The sequence below is a fragment of the Chenopodium quinoa genome, unplaced genomic scaffold (genome assembly GCF_001683475.1).
Source record: "Chenopodium quinoa cultivar QQ74 unplaced genomic scaffold, ASM168347v1, whole genome shotgun sequence".
Classification (NCBI taxonomy): domain Eukaryota; kingdom Viridiplantae; phylum Streptophyta; class Magnoliopsida; order Caryophyllales; family Amaranthaceae; genus Chenopodium; species Chenopodium quinoa.
In genome coordinates this window covers 65,263-83,618 of record NW_018743608.1, presented here as the reverse complement: position 1 = coordinate 83,618, position 18,356 = coordinate 65,263, and positions in this window count along the sequence as shown.

Genomic DNA, 18,356 nt, shown 5'->3' with positions numbered 1-18,356 from the left:
GTTGGGTCGGTTGCATTTGCAAAGTTGGGTGCATACTTGCACCATCTGCTGAAAAAATTCAGGGACATTTTTGCCTTTGAAGTTGAAGAGATGCCAGGCATCAGCTCGGATCTCGCTGTCTACAAGCTCGCCGTAGATCCAAAAAAGAAGCCTGTTAGGCAAAAGAAAAGAAATCAAGGCGAGGAGAGATCTCTAGCGGCAGCTGCCGAGGTAAAGAAGCTATTGGATGCTGGGTTCATTCGGCTATGTTACTTCCCGGATTGGGTTGCAAATGTTGTTCTTGTAAAAAAGCCGAATGGTACCTGGCACATGTGTGTTGACTACACAGACCTGAACAAGGCATGCCCGAAGGATATTTATCCCCTTCCTAAGATCGACAGTCTGGTCGACTCTACAGCTGGTCATGCCTTGATGAGCTTTATGGACGCTTACTCAGGCTTTCATCAGATACCCTTGTGGAATAAAGATTAAGAGAAGACGACATTCGCCACTAATTAAGGGTTTTTCTATTATACTGTGATGCCGTTTGGGCTAAAAAATGCGCCCGCTACTTTCCAACGAATGATATATTCAGTCTTCATTAATCAAATTGGGAGGAATGTAGAGGCGTACATTGATGACATGATAATCAAATCCAAGCTACATACGGATCACCTTGCTGATCTCCGAGAAACATTCACCACCCTCAGGCGGCACAAGGTCATGCTTAATCCCAAGAAGTGTGTCTTTGGTGTTGAGCCTGGGAAGTTTCTCGGATTTCTGATTGATCAAAGGGGGATATACACTACTACATTTTTGATCTAATGCAACGGTACAAAATTAGCTAATACAATGGCTAATTTCATACCGTTGTATTTACCACTAAAATAGGTCTAATACAACGGTTTATACTAACCGTTGTATTAGATATACTAATCCGTTGTATTAGATATACTAATCCGTTGTATTAGATGAGCTAATCCAATGGATTACTCGTCTAACACAACGGATAGTATTTTTGGGCTAATCCAACGGATTGCCGGACCTAATCCAACGGATTAGGTAAAAAGTAAAAAAAAGGAAGGGAAAGGACCTAATCGACACCCTACCCACTCATTCTCCCTCTCTCATCTCGTCTCTCTCATTCTCTCTCTTTTGCCGGTCTCCTCAAGCCTCTCGTTTATCTCCTCCGTCTCTTGCTGTGTTGCTGTTGTTGTTGCGTTGCGGCCCCTATCGACACCGCTATTGTTGCTGCGTTGTGGTTGCTCTTAATACCATTGTTAGGGTTTCGGTTTTATAAGGTATTCTTCTTCTTCTCTACTCTTATCCCCCAATTTTGTGTAGAATTGTTAGGGTTTCGATTTTATTTATTTTGCTAATTTTGGTTGAGTTTTGTGTGGATTTTGTTGCACTTCTTAGGAATTGATTTCTGTTTCCCAGATTGTTAGGAATTGTTAGGATCGAAAATTGCCATTTCAACTCGAAATTCTGGAATTTGTGCTCGAAATTTAGGTTTTCTAACTCGAAATATGCAGTTTTGGGGTTTTCTACTTAAATTTTATGTAATTTCGTAGTTTTTTGTTTTAATTTCATTTTTTCGTTGATTATTTAGCAAATTATGCTTTGTGCTACGATTTCATTTCTTAGTTGAAGTAATGTTTGGCGCTGCATACTGCTTGCTCAGTTCTTAATTCACTTGATTACTTGAAGTTTCGATGAATTTTATACTGAAACTGGATGAGTGAATGGCTTATTGGCTTTCGTGTAGTTGCATACTTGTATGTGTACATGCCATAGTAGTATTGTGATAAATTATGTTTTCAATAATGAATAACCTGTTTCTGAGTTGGGTACAATTATGATTAGTTGATGTATATACGTTCTTCTGGCAGAGGAAAGTCACTCTCACTGGATGTATAATTTTGAACCCATTTGCATTTGTTATTAGCTATTAATTGATGAATTATTTAATTTGTTTGAGAATTGGTTAATTAGTTTGTTGTTGCCATATTTATGTGTGAATATTGTGATGATTGTTTTGTTTTTGATTGTTGGGTTTTTCTTTAATGGTTGAAAGCTGAATTAGTTGATATATACAATTGGGGAAATAGAAAGTTGGAATCTTTCTGGGCGGTTGACTGTAGGCTTTGTGGATTGTGAGATGAGCTAAATTAAGACCGGGGTGGATAAACCAGTACGGCTGCATTAGGATAAATTATTGAATTTCGTCGTTTTATCGAGCAGTATGGAATTGGCTGGACTAGTTCATAGAGACTTGAGGGGAGTAAACTTTATGGTTGAATGTCAATGCTTTAAAGTTGTCATTTGTAAAATTTATGGTTTAGGATTTGCTTTGTGTATGAAATGAGTAAACTATTTATGGAAATGGGAAGTGGTCATGCTTGTGGCCTTGTGGGTAGTTACGGTTGCTGGTTAGCATTTGTTTACTTAATGTTGTAGAGAGGAACCTGCTTGACTAAAACTATGTATGCTTAAAGTCTGAACTTGCCTTCTGTAGCATTTTCCTTTTCTTCCTGGTTTATATACTTGTTTCACTTTGATATATGTCCTCAAACATTTTCTGACACTCTGGCTTACTTTTTTGTTCAATACTTAATCTTTAATTGTTGCTTTTTCAGCCAACAACTCCTCTTAATTTCACTAATCTTTCAGATAAGCTACAAGCCAAATGAAGTGTTTCCTTTTTATTTATAGTTCTTCTAAGTTTCTGGTGATTTGTTGCACATATGATGAAGAATAATAGCATTGTACCGCTTACTGTTACATTTAGTACTCGCCTTCACTCCTTTTCTTTTAATTGGAATTTGCATTCCCAGCAAATGGTAATCAAACTTTCAGAGATAATACTGCTCTGGTGCTTGTGTTTATTAACTTTCCCAAAACTGTAGGGTATTGTTTACATAAACTCTATAATTCAAGCATCTTTGGACAAGAACCTCAGTATGTGGGAGCAATATTGCCTTCGCTTCTATTTCGCTGTTCCAAGTGGGTTTTCATTGCCTTCTGGGGTAGGTTTCATGACAGAATATACTTATGGATTTAATAGTTCTTTCTCCTTTTTGTTATTGATGTTAAATTGAGGTTCTCTTAGTATTTAGTTTGTATTATGTTTCATAGTGCTATCTGTTGTTGGAAAACTAATATATATGCTGAATCTGCTCAACTGAAAGTTAGTTACACCTCATTCCTCTTGTGCTCCTAAATTCTCAACCTTGGAATTGTGTTAATCACTAGTTTTAAGGTCAATATCATTTTAATGGATAGAGTATTATCATTTCAATAGTTCTACTTCTACCTCATGATGCAATACAACTTTGATCATCTTATTTTCATTAATTCAATGCCAGAATGTAATTAAACTATTTTGTGATTTATGATGGTTGTTTTCTTTATTTATGTTAATTGTTTATCTCTTGAAGTTTTGCAATCAATGAACCAAGAGGAAGCTATCCTATATGTTTTATTAATGTTTCCTTCTTAAACCCTCTTGAAACTCCGAAATTTTAGTTGCTTCAACGTTGTGTTAGCGTTCTTTAATACATGATCGAAAATGTTCAGAAAAAATTATGTAATGAACTTAGACTAAAATCTGCTGTGAATAATTGAATAATTGACCTCTTTTGTATCTTGTTATTATGCAGAACCCAAATCTGACTTTAGAGTTTTTGGGCTACTACTTAGCAGAGCTCAGTTTGCTAGATTTCGGCTGCGTAAGGTTCTTACCATCTATGGTAGCATCATCTATTGTTTTCCTTGCAATGTTAACATCATTTCCTAAAAAACACCCCTGGGTAAGTAATTTAACCTTGTTCTGCTGTCATTCATAACTATGAGTTGTAAATCATGTGTTGAACTTGTAGATGTATGTGCTTAGTTTGCATCTCACAGTTACTACCTCCTTTAGGTGTGTTGTGGTGTTATTGTGCTGCTGTTGTTGTGGTGTGGTGTGGTGTGTTGTGGTGTGGTGCTCCTGCTGCATGGTGCATGGTGTGATGCTAATCTGCAAAGCACCCTTGGTTATGAAGCAAACAGAAATTATCAACCAACCTTTCCATGCAAGGATATTAACAGTCATTAACTCATTAACAGTACGTGTTGATTACGGATTTTATGTATATCTATGTGTGTGTGTTTGTGTATATATATATATATAGCCACTAATTTTATTTCAAACGATTGTTAATTAATTAGTGAACTTTTATTTATTATTAGTTAGTATCGACACTTCGTGCATTTTGTAATGCATCGAATATATATATGCACTTCGTTTATTTTTAATTATAAATATACTAATATAATTTATATTTATTTATTATACCTTTTAGATTTAAACTAATTAATTATATATAATATGTAACTAATTAAAATAATATATATATATATATATGTATGTATATATATATATATGTATATGTATATATGTATATGTATATGTATATATGTATATGTATATGTATATATATATATATGTATATGTATATATGTATATGTATATGTATATATGTATATGTATATGTATATATATATATATATACATAGGTATAATAATTATTCCAAAAAAAAAAAACAAAAAAAAGGACCTAATACAACGGTTCCCAAAAAAAAAAAAAAGAAAAGGGACCTAATACAACAGTTCCCAAAAAAAAAAAGAAAAAGAAAAGAAAAGGGACCTAATACAATGGTTCCCAAAAAAAAAAAAAAGGGACCTAATACAACGGTTCCTAAAAAAAAAAAAAAGAAACCTAATACAACGGATTGGGGAGCAATCCGTTGTATTAGGTTTAGTTATTCCAAAAAAAAAAGAAAGGAACCTAATCCAACGGATTGAGCAATCCGTTGGATTAGTTTGACTTTTCCGTTGTATTAGACCTAATCCAACCCTAGCAAATGTGACGATTGCTAGCCGTTGTATTAGGTCTAATACAACGGTTTTTAACACCTAATACAACAAAAAAATCTATTGTATTAGGCCAATCCAGAGAAGGTACAGGAGGTAATTGACATGAAGTCACCTCGCACTGTCAAAGATGTCCAAAAACTAAACGGTAGTCTGGCGGCATTGGGGAGATTCCTTACCCGGTTAGGCGACAAATGCCTCTATTTTTTCCAAGCAACAAAAAAGAAGACTAGATTTGAATGGGGGGAGGATGCTGAGGCGACCTTTTAGAAGTTGAAAGAACACTTACACTCGTTGCCAAGGCTTGTCAGCCCTTTTCCACAGGAGGTGCTTTACATGTATTTGGCCGTCTCAGACCATGCCCTCAGTGTTGTTCTCTTGGCTGAGAGAGATGGCATACAGCTCCTGGTCTATTTCATTAGCCATGTTCTCCGAAATGCTGAACTACGGTACCCCATGGTTGAAAAATTTGGCCTTGCATTTTTTCATGGCAGTCAAGAAGTTGAAACCTTACTTCTTGGCACATCTGGTTGTAATCTACACAGATCAACACCTCAAGCGACCAATGACAACTTTGGAGTCATCCGGCAGGATGCTCAAATGGGCTATTGAAATGCAAAGTCTTGATATCACTTTCGAACTAAGGAAGGCAGTGAAGGGTCAGGCGTTTTCCGACTTCATTGTCGAAATGACAAGGCTGGCTGAGCCGAAGAATCTTGACTAGCTTTGGAAATTGTATGTAAACGGGAGCTCTACTATGAACGGCTGTGGTGAAGGGATTATATGCCAGTCTCCTTAAGGGGACAAGTATGAATATGCACTACAGTTCAAGTTTCAAGCCTCAAATAATGAGGCGGAATATGAGGCCCTGCTAGCCGGTATCCGCGTGTAAGGCAGCAGGGGCAAGAAAAATTGACGCCTACTCTGATTCACAACTGATTGTTAGCTAATACCATGGTGACTATGAGGCCACCCATCCGGCTATGATCAAATACCTGCAGGCGGTCAAAGATGAGGCCGGGACACTTAACAAATTTCATCTAAGTCAAGTGCCCAGGTCAGAAAACAATCAGGCGGATGCTCTTTCTAAGCTGGCATCATCCGCCTCCTGTGATACTCCTAGGTCAGTCTTTTGGGAAGTTATGGAAAAAGAAGTATTGAACAATATCCCATTTGAATTCTGGACCGAAGCTCAACCTGGATGGATGGCATCTGGACTTATCTAGCAGACGACAATATGCCAGATGCGTACTCAGAAGCGGCTGCAATGAAAAAAGGTGACGCAAGCTTTGAGATTAATAAGGGAGAACTTTTCAAGAAGGGTTATCTTTAGCCGCTATTGAAATGTGTGACCCCAGAAAGGGGGAAAGAGGTTCTAGAGGATCTGCACTCGGGTTTTTGTGCATCATATATAGGCGTCAAGACTCTACAAAAAGGGCCAATTGGCAAGGCTACTTTTGGCCCACTCTTGAGGCAGATGCCATGGAAATGGTGAAGAAGTGTGACAAGTGTCAAAAATTTGGCAAACTTATACACCGTCCGGCTACAGATCTGATGGCTATTCACAGCCCAGTGCCATTCGCCAAATTGGGCATGGACATCCTGGGTCCATATACGCCTACTACTGGCAAATGAAGATATATTCTAGTTGCCGTTGATTACTTCACCAAATGGGTAGAAGCAAAAGCGGTCAAAGGCATAAAGATAAAGGATGTCATCTCCTTCATATGAAGGAATATTATCACCCGGTTTGGGGCACCTATGTCTATGGTCATTGACAATGGCCCTCAGTTTGAGACGCCTACCCTCAAGAACTGGTTGGGAGATCAAGGGATCTCACATTGCTTTGCATCAATTGGCCGTCCCCAAGCAAACAACCAGGTTAAAGCCTTCAACAAGCTTATCTCAGACGGTATTAAGAAGAAAATTGAAAGAGCTGGCGGTCTATGGGCAGATGAGTTGCCTCATGTCCTATGGGCCATCTAAACAACTGAAAAAGGGGCAACCGTTGAAACCCCATTTCTTATGACGTACGGCGCAGAAGCCGTATTGCCTATTGAGCATTATGAGCCAACTCTTCGAGTCATGCTCTATGTCGAAGAGGCTAATTGGGAAGCCATGCGGCTAGCATTGGACTCACTCCCAGAGCGCAGGGGCAATGCCGCCTTACATCGAGATCTACCGTCTGAGAATGACAAGAGCCTACAACAATAGAGTACACAAACGACCCTTGAAAGTGGGGGACTTTGTGTTACGGAAAATGGAGGCAACCGGTAGGGCAAATGAACAAGGAAAGTTGTCTCCTAACTGGGAAGGCCCCTACTGGATCTTTATAAAAGTAAGAGGCGGCATCTACTGCCTGGAAACCTCAGTCCGCAGGCAGCTAGCCAGAACTTGGAACATAGACAACTTGAGCTTCTAAGACTTCAAAAAATTTGTAAATAAAGTTTATCAATGAGAAGTTGTTCTTTATTTTCAACCATATATAATGCTTTCTGAATAATATATCGTCTGCGCAATGTACAGTCCAAACACTTAACATGAGTAAAACTAAGCTCAATCCAAAAACTTAACATCCATGTGTTGTTCCTTTTGGAACAACCTAATAAGGCCAATGGCTGGATGACATTAATGAGGCCGATGGCCAGAAAATATTGAAAACCAGCGCTTGTTCCAGAATGAGTAAGCATGCGGCGACACACATCTGGGTGAATTCGTCACAGAGAACATCTCCCATTTGGGTGGTACATTTCTCTACAAATTTAAAAACAAGCGGCCCTACCGATTGTCTAGATTAAGATGACTCACAACCATTTGAATGATCAATTGAAACCTGGATAACTTTGGCTACCGCCTGTTCAATAATAGCCGGTAACCTGTTTTTAGGTCAGATATAACCGAATGTTGATCAAAAGCACTACAAATGGTTAAAATTGAAGATCTAAGCTAAGTCAGAACCTTAGCAGCTAAAACAATACTTGTTTAAAGCAACTACACACGGTCAATGGCCGCCTGCTACTAAACGATAACCTGTCTGCTCCATCAATAGCAAGACATCCGGTGACTAAATTCATCATAGAAATCAACCGGCAAAGACTGATTTATCCCAGAAGGATTAAATTACAATCGTTGACCTAAATAAACTGAGAAGGAACCTAGACGCCATAGCAAAAACCGCATGTCTTATTGACACCAGACGGTATTCACCTGTCATTCCAACTTAGAATAAAACTGAAAACTAACTCAAATGCGGTCAATGACCATTTGACATTCAGCCCGGATGCTCAATGGACGACTGTCCGCTTGGTTTGGGGCAATCACCTTGACCATTGATTAACCTAGTAATTTTTGAAACCAAGCGTACATCCGTCCAGGGGCAAACACTCCTACTGCATCCGCATGTATTAGGCTACTTGGCAAAATATTTGCATGTTGAAAAAATTGCAGATTGAAAAATTAATGCAAGTTGCAAAGGTTGGCGAAATCGACATAGTCAGCAAATCATAATATAAAAACCGACCAAAAGGCCGGGAGAGAAATTGTTAATCGGATATGCATCCAGGGAAAAAAAGATTGGTGAAATACATTGAAGTATTCGACACGCAGGCCAAAAACAAAGGCAAAGAAATTTAAGCTTGAGGTGGAGGCCTCGGCTGGCCTTGGCCGGATGGGGGTTTGTCTTCAAGTTAGCCTGGTTGAGCTTGATCAACCGGCTCTTTCTCTTCCTCCTCTGCACCATTAGCAGCCTCCTCATCCTTCTCTACAAGCTCCTTCTTGACCCACTCTTGGAAAGGCTCAGGCTCCGGCTCCCCTCCAGCCCTTGCTGAGAGGACAAGATCCGAGTATCTGTAGGCTAGGTCCCAGATGTTGTACTCAGCCTCCGAATACACCAACCAACCATCCTCATCTGGTCTTCGCAATCCTGCTCATTTTCCACAATGAGCCGATTCTGCTCAGCCTCTAAAGTGGCCTTAAAGTTCCCCCGAGAGGCAGCCATCTCCTTCTGCAGACGGTCCACGTTTGCTTTGAGAGTGGCATTCTCCTTATTTGTCTCCTCCAAGGACTTGAGACCCGGTTGAGCATTTTTTAGCTCTAACTCAGCATTGTCGAGCTCCGCCTCCAGATTTGAGAGTGGCAGTCTTGAACTGCTTGATGGAGTCTACCTGTGATAAGAGCTCAGCTTTTGTCTCAAGATCTTGAATTAGCATTTGATACTAAGCAACGGCAGTAGTATCAGACGCATATCTCTTCGCCCGCCTTACCTTTTCCTTCTTCCAGGCTTACGACTTTTTTTAGCCCTTTTACTTGCAGCATCGTCTGTATAAATGCAAACGGTGTTAGAAAAGCAGCCGGCAATACACTCGGAAGAAAGTAAATAATACTACCTCAGACAACATAACAAGGATGCGGTGAACATTGAATGTATGTATCCTGGGGATGGCCTCCTTGTCCTCCTTGGGGACAGCCTTCAGCATGGCCTTGGAGTACTGCTGTACCTCTGACCACCGAGGGGATTGATCTGCACCAGAAGTTAGATATGGTGAGAAAGCTACGCATGCGCCACCAACAGATCAACGGCTACCCGAAGATCCTTCTGATTCAAGTTGGGAATGTGACTTGACCCGCATAGCCCAACCCAACTCAAAGGAAGAATTAAAGGGGTCCACAGTACCTTGGGGATAAGGCTGAGGGTTTGAATTCCCTACAGCCGTTGCAGAACTCCTTGCAGCTTTGGGTGGCTGGCCACCCTTCGGTACCTCAGAGGCACCCGACTAGAATGAAAGGTCAAACCCAAGACTGACGTTTCTGATGCTCTTCCCCCCAACAGTTAGACGGTGTTTGTCAAGCGGAAGCTTTGGGGTCGTCTGAGCGGAAGCTGTTTTTCTGGACTTGTTGGAGCTGGTGACCTCCTCATCAGGCCTTGGTCTGATCATCTTCGAGAGTGACCTAGGAGCCTTGTCTCCACCCTGAAAAGCCAGGTGTTATTCATACAGTCGGTTCAAAACTGTGCATACACAAATAATGGAGAAAAGGGGACAGGCGGTTTATACATGGCCTTTAGCCGCGAGTGTGGCTCTTTTCTTCTCCGCATTCTCTTTGCGGATGTCTGCTGCAAAGCGAGCAGGCGTTCTGTCCTAGGAAGCATCCTTCTAGAGATTTCTGCAAAAGTTACCGTCTATCAGATTATCAAGCAATAAATCACAAGTTAAAAACACTAAAGGCGGCATAATATTGTCGGATGCATGCCCTACGTACGTCTGTCAAATCTAGGGCTTAACCCGTAGGCGGACAAAAACGCCACATCTCTTAAAAAACTCATGTCTGGGTACTTAATTCTTGGGTACACTTATTAACTCTCGAGAGCGGTGGTTGTAAGTTTGAAAAACCCCGTCTCTATTATTTTCTCATAGTCCTCATTTGGGACTTATGGAAATCTACATTTCTGCCCCAGCAGATCCGGCTTCCGGTTGTACGTGCGGAGTTCATAGTTCTCTCGCTCCTTGGTAGCAGAAACCAGATAGAACCGGTTCTTCCAATTTGACCACTTAAACAGTTTGTCTAGGGTCATCAAGTATTTTGGGTAGGTGGTCAGGGTATACCATGCTCTCCACCCGCCTAGGCTACGACTTAGATAATGCATGTTGGCAAAGGCCTCCCATCTGGGATGGAGACCCTATATCTCACAGGCGACGATGTAGCCCAGGATGTTAACCTAGGAGTTTGGGGTTAACTGCCACACACCTATGCCATATCCTCGCAGGATAGCCTTTATTGAATCATGGAAGGGGGAAGCGGAGACCGGCTAGGAAAGCCGCCTCATAGCAGCCAAAATAGTTGTTTGCGTTGGGCTAGTCATCTTTCCAAGCTATGGTCCCCATCTCAGGCGGCACCCGAATGGCATAACCCTCACCAAGAGGACGTTTGGACGTGAAGGCCTCTAGGTGCTTCTCCATGTTTTCTCGGTCTCTGGCAGAGACATGGATCCGGAAAGGGTCCCCCTCATTATTCCACTTAGATCTCTCCTCTGCCTTACTATCCTCAACCGGTGATAGTGAGTTGTTGCTCTCTTTAGAGCTAGACCCAGGCACAGAGGCAGACTCACTCCCGTCTCTTTCAAAAGCAGCCTCATCCGCCTCCTCAACGCCAGATACCGAGACGAGTTCTTCACCGTCTCAATTCTCAGATTCGAGGATCCCGTCACTAGGAGTGCTTGGTGCACCCATAGGGGATCCTCTTGCTTCCTCAGCTTGTTCTACCACAGGCGGCACACCTTCTTTGCTCTCTTCCCTATACTCCAGATCTACAGTCGTCCACCTAGTCCTAGCCATAGTATCCTGCACAGACACGGAGACGGTCGGATTGGGAGATGAACAAGAGTGATCCCAACACCTAGAGGCAGCACCCCTAATCCTAGACTCAGCCGTACTAGGGGACCGGCTACCTTCTAAACTATGCTGTAACGTGTGTACTATTGGTGAATCCATTTATTGAATGATATGTACATAAACGGAAATATATGAAAGAGCTGAGAAAGGGAGAGATGGTACCTCAACGATTAGCTGGAAAGTAGTCAAGCGTTGACCGGCTGAACTAGCAGGCAGAAATCAGAAAATTGCTTGCAAGAGGCTCAGATGGTTGACCAGATGTACCCCCCTGGAAAATGGAGAATTGTTTGCAAACCCCACAGACGGTACTAAAAAATGTTTCTGTCTGTCAATGGCACAAACGTTTTACTGGCCGTAACCCCTTGGAAAGAAAGAGAATTGTTTGACAGATACTCAAACGATTCAGATGATCCCTCATTTGAGGAAAATGCAGGCGATAGCCCGGCTGTCTAATAGAAAATGAAGGCAATTGCTTGAGGGATACACAGGTAGTTGTCAGACGTTTTCTCTCTAAAAATGGTTGACTCTTTCTAAATTTTGGAAATGACTAAAAATGGGATAGGTAAAAAATCTATTTATAGGAGGGTAATTTCAGGGGTGTTCCTGTAATTTTGCTAGAAGGTGAACAGTTAAAACTGTTCACCAGTATCCTAGTGACAAGTGTCACAGGTGCCACGTGGCATGCCACGTCACACTTGTGAGGGGCAAATGTTTTGGGTAAAAGTACCCAAGGCCACGTGGCCCAATAAAATGGTGACACGTGTCACCTTAAGAGAGGTTCAAAATGAACTAATCCTCTGTTGACACGTGGCATCCCCAATCATTGGAAAAAAGGCGGCCTTCAAGGCCTAGCTCCCGGGATAGCCGACCATTCCTAGGTTTCCGTAACCTAGGATGGCGGCACACATCCCAAGACCCTATAAATAGGGAGATATTCCCACCTGGGGACATATTCACAAAATATTCCCAAACAACAGATCAATTATTAATTGCAGATATTACACCTGATCTCGGAATTCGAGAAGATACTTTACTTAGCTTTCTGCACTTTTTACAGACTCCATACACGTTCTAACTGGATCCTCGGAGGCGGAACTCCAACCAACCGGAGTCTCCGTTGTTTAGCAGGTACAGGCGCTTGGAACCAAGTCTTGGAATTGTAACTCTATTGAAGGACACAGAACACCCCGAAACAGCATCATGCATTATCATAAGCACCTTCTAACCATTGGGGATTAGCTCATTGATTAGGGGTCGCCAACACCAGGCTTCTATTCCAAAATCAATAACAATCATCCCACCCACATCGCTAAAAAAAATGTTGGGAGATCTATGTCATGGGTCAACACATTGAGTGATTGATTCATACATCATTTCTTAAGATATGGTACCTTTGGAAACCTAAGCCTTGACCTTAGAACGGCATTGTATGCTTTAACGGTTTTCCTCTTATGCTCATGTGATTGCATGATTATTTGTAACGTATAGGATAGTCTTTCTAGGCTTAACTTAGGTTCCCAACTACGAAGTTTTGAGTCATGTTCAAGGGATACCATATATATATATAAAAAAAATCGTTCAAAAAAAAAAATAATAAAAATAGTAAAAAAAATAAATCATTTGCTAAAAAAAAAAAAAATCTTGCTCAAACAGGTTACGTGACCACATCCAGCGCAAGTCCAGAGGTTACGCGCGCTAGCCGCGTGCGACTCTGAAACTTGTGCACGTCTTCTGTTAGGAGATCACTTTGATTCTTGGTGAACTATTAGCTCGTCCAAACAATATCATTATAATATCATTATTTATGAATTGTTGAAAGGCGATGATATTCCTTTGAACGTAATTTACGTCTTTTTTCTTTCATCCTCTTTCTTTTTTCTTTTTTTTTTTCTTTTTTTCTTTTTCAAGAACAAGCGTGTCAGTTTTCTTAAGTTCTCGTACTTGTTTTAGGGTTGGTTACCAAGATTGGGAACGAAGACACCCGGACACTCGCATTCTACGTTTACCATCAAACAACCCACCCCTTTCGAACCATTTCCCTTTGTCAACTCATCCTAGTCCAACAATGTCAACTATCGAACAACTCCAAGAAGAGATTATTTGTATGAGGCTAAGGCTCTAGCTTTAAAGCAAAAAATGGATGCTTTAGTCGAACAAGAGAAGACGTTGGAGAAACTTGTTCTTCGTTCTACAATGAGGAACAAATACTTTGACGTGGAAAAGTTTGCTCCTTTTGTGGGACTTACTTTACCTGAAAAGTTTGTTGCTACAGAGTTACCAATGTTTAAGGTGACCAATAACCCAAAAAATCATTTAATGAGTTTTACTGGCACCATGGCTTCAAAGGGAGTTGATCCTAAGCTCTATGCCTTAACATTCCCTTTTTCTCTAGACCCAGCCGCAAGAGAGTGGTAATATGGGCTAGATGCCAAATTCAAAAGTATATGGGAAGATGTAGTTTCGGATTTCATCACCCAATATGAGAGTAACGTAGAGTTCAAATCAACTTTGCGTGAACTTGAAATGCTTAAGAAAGGTGAAGATGAAGGTTTCCTTGCTTTCTATGGTAGATGGTGTGAAAAGGCGGCCTACCTTGCCCAAAGACCGCCTGAACTCGAGTTAGTACAAAAATTCATTGACAATTGTCATGAAAAGTACAACAAACATCTACGCTACCTTGGTTTAGACACTTTCAAAAGGTTTATTCTGTGGCCACTAGGATAGAAGATGATCTTGCCAAAGAGAGGGCAAACAAGCCTCATCATCATCAACCTAAGAATAACTACAAGAAGGGGAATGATAATACTTCATCCTCTATTGATGTTTTTGCAACGTCCACACAATATAATAATAATTGAAGAGCGTGGACGAAAGAAAGATATTTTACGCAATTCCCTTTAACTTATAAAGAACTCTTGGAATATTTGACTGAAAAAGGGTTACTCTTGCCAACTGGGCCAACACCTCCTGCTTCCATATAAAAAAGAGATCCTTAATGGGATGGCAATGCTTATTGTACTTATCATAAGGGTGTTGGGCATGATACTGAACGTTGCTTTGTTTTAAAACACAAGGTTTAAGATCTAGTAGACGATGGGAAAATTCCCACGCCTAAGCCTAATAATAATGTTTCCCCACTGGGAATATTTCACATTGATGAAGACCATGTGATGAGTGATGTGTTCAATCCATTGGATTACATCACTCCTATAAGGAAACCTCTAACCACAACACTCATAGGGGAAACTAATGAGGTATGTGGATTATCGGACGACGACTTTAAAGACTTATATGTCTCAAAATATGCCGCCGTCCCACCTCCACCGTGTCTTCAAGTCGAAACAAGTGGAGCTCTTGATTGGGATCAATTTCTAGGAAGATCAAAAGAATTATGAAACCTTTCCCTAGATGAATAATGGCATCAAGCAAAACTCATGGAACATTTTGAAATGGAGACACATTCGACACCTTTAGAAGAAAATTAGTTCATGAGTACTAAGACTAACCCAAATGAGATTGATCACTTGACTCGTTCTGAGCGGTCTATCAAACACAACCAAATGGATCTTCGACCAACCAAGGTCAAACTCATAAGCCAACACCACCTCCACCTGAGGTAGAGGAACCATGGTCAAACAACTACGCCAATCTAAGGCGAACGTTAGCATTTGGGAACTCCTAAGTACCTCTAAGGAACATAGGAATTTTCTAATGAAGGCTTTAACTGCTTTGTCCATAAGTAAAGACACAACTCCTGGGGATCTCGTTAGCTTGCTTACTAGCAAAAAATCCGACAAATCAATCATCTTTACACGTGATGATTTTCCATCAGAAGACACCACCCACAATAATGCGTTATATCTAATTGTGGGGTGCAAGGGAAACAACGTCCCACTTACTTTAGTTGATAATGGGTCTGCCATTAATGTGCGCCCATTACGAACCGCAAAATATCTAGGCCTAAACCTAGGGGAAAGATTTAGGTTTTTCTAAGCTATACCCCTTAGGTTCTTTGAATTCTAAGCTGTACCCATGCTTTTAGAAAATTACCAGTTGTACCCTCTACCTCACATTTTTTAATGTACAGTAACCTAAACGTTAACTCATTGTTAGGGGTGTGGTTAAAAGTTAATTACTTTAGTATGGAGACAATTTTCCCGCCCAAAATTGTTAGGGTTTATATAAGGATCTTCCTTATTCATTTCTTGTATACTCTTTCCCTCTTCTTCTCCCTTTTTCTTCTAATTAATGGCCAACTCTAGGTCGTCATTTCTTTCAGCAAGTGAATGGGATTTTATCAGCCCCAAATGCAATTGTAGGCCTCCTTTGGATTGCAAGTTGTATGTGTCTACGTCAATAAGGAACCCTAGGAAGGCGTATTGGAGGTGCAATTTTCGTAGATTTTTCGAATGGGTGGGGCCTGAAACCATTGTTTGGAGAGGGCAACGTGAACCAGGTGTGGATCGTGGTAGATATGACATTGTTGCGCTAATGGAGTTGAAGCATGAAATAGAAGAGTTAAGGAACAAAGTTGCTGATGGTGCCTTCAAATTGGGGTTGATTAAAATTGGGTTGGTTATGTTTGTGTTGGCTGTTATTGTAATGAAAATGTAAAAGGGGTGTGCTTTATAATTGGGGTTGTTATTAGTTGATATGTATGGTATCATGATGTAAGATACTTTTGGCATATTAATAAACACGAGGTGTTAGTCTATTTGTGTCTCAGTTTGTGCTTTAATTTGTTACTCAAATTTGCAAATAAAACTACATAAATGACATAATATTAAGAAACTGAAATCAGGTCATATATAATGATAAAGCTGAGGTATTTGAATCATACACATTTTGTTTGTGACCCAAAAACAAGAGTAACTAATCAGTTTGTGACCCCAAAAAATAGCCTACTTGAACTGAACAAATTTTTACCTAAAAAATTACAAGTTTTCCTAATTCATTACAACCATGTTTGCCAAAAAAAATACATCAGTCTTGCCCCAAAAAAATTACATCAGTTTTAGCACCAGAAATTACTTAAGTGATTTAAGCCTCTTCAATATCTTGGCTTGTTTTGGAGATGTCACCCTTGGCTGGCTGACTGATGGTTGCCTGACAGCTGCACCAAATGCTTGTGAAGATGAACCACCTTGCTGACTTTGGTTGTTGGTTGATGTACCACCATTTCCTACATCATATCCATCCTGAATCATCCTTTCAATGAGTGCAAAATGAAGATCATTGTTAACAACTGCTTGAGCTTTCTTTCCTTTGTTGTCACTCTTTTTTGGTACTTTCTTCCCTTGCGGTTCTGCAACCTTCCTGGCAGTAGGACCACCCTTGAAAGTCTGAGTGTTGTGTCCAAATGCTTTGTAGTTGCTGCATTGGACGGTTGCACTCCTTTTGCCTTTTCTTTGTTCTCCTTCTTCTCTCCTCCTATTTCTTAAAGGTCTTCCTATGCTTCTCTTCATTGTTGGGGGGATCAGCGTAGGTACACCATCTATGTGTGGCCATTGGTCTTGATCAGGAATAGGTAAGATGTTGCCACTGTAAGCTTGTTTATACATGGCTACACTGAACCACTCACTCACATAGTCAGCTGGGTTTTTTCCTTCATGTAATATGGATTTGATTCCATGTTTACATGGGATGCCACTCAATTGTTGTAGGGAATATTTCAAACATCAACTTTGAGCCCCATTGTGATCATACGTTTAAGCATGGTGGCGTCCAAAGGGAAAGAAGCTAGAGATAAAAGAGTCACCAATAAGTTTTAGGAACTTGTAAACCGTTCACGGGTGTGAAGGTTACACCCCATTCACAATCACGGAGATCGCTAACTCCATAGTGGTCCGGAACCATGACTGGATATTCAAGGATGATGGTATGAATCCAACCTAAAAGAGATTGAACCCGCCCTAAATCGGCCTCTACTTAATTCTTATGATATTCATGTGCGTTTTTCGATCAACATACATCCAACAAGTTAATCCTAAACCTGTTTTATCTATATTGGTTGATTATTAATGCACAAATAAATCTATTATTGGCGATCATTGAATTAAAATCATATTAAACCTAAATCAAATTATTCATTATCTTATTAGGCGTGATTTTAAGTACAAATTCCTTTTAAACCTGCAAGAGAGGGCGTGATCAAGCAATAACAATAAATCATCAAGCAACATATAATAGTTGCCATAGCAATCATCATCATCATAATAAAGCAATATCTCCAAAATAATATTAGCAAGATCCTAGGCATGATACTAAACAGATTAATAACAAACCCTAGCATGTCACTAAATAAAAAACAAAGCTTTATCCTAAACATGATACTAGAAAGCAACATGATATTAGAAATCATAAGACATCCTAACATGATACTAGAAATCACAAAAGCATCCTAACATGATACTAGGAATTAAAAAAAGCATCCTAACATGATACTAGGAATTAATATAAAATTCTAAGAATGATTCCTATATCAAAAGCAAGGAATAAAGATAGTAGATCTACTCACTTTGATTCCTTGTATATCTTTCTATTAAAAAATACACACGTTAGTAACTTCAAGAAAGATATAAAACAAACTAATCAATAATATTAATAATAAGTGAAATATGGATTTGGGACCAAACCCTCAGAATTATCAACCTTTCACGTCGAAGGCGAAGACAACTTCGAGCTTGGCTAAATGTGTTAGAGTCTCGCAAAGGACGTATGGTGTGTGTGTGTGATGTGTTTAGGCTAAGGTTAAGAAAAATCAAGAGAGAGAGAGAAAGAGAAGAAGCTTAAATCTTAGAGAGAGATAGAGAAGGATGATGATTGTTGGTGAATGAAAACGGAGGAAAATGACCCTATTTATAGGGAAAAACGAGAGAAAAGATAAAAAAATGATCCAAATTCCATCTGGAATAAAACAGGTTTCATCGCGTCGCGATGGCGATATCGCTGCGCGATATTTTCATCCGCTGAGCGATGCTTTTCAGAAGATAAGACTTGTACGGAATCCGAATTCCAATAAAATTAGGTTAGTCGATTATCTGTATTTATGCTTATTTTATCAGAATTAAATC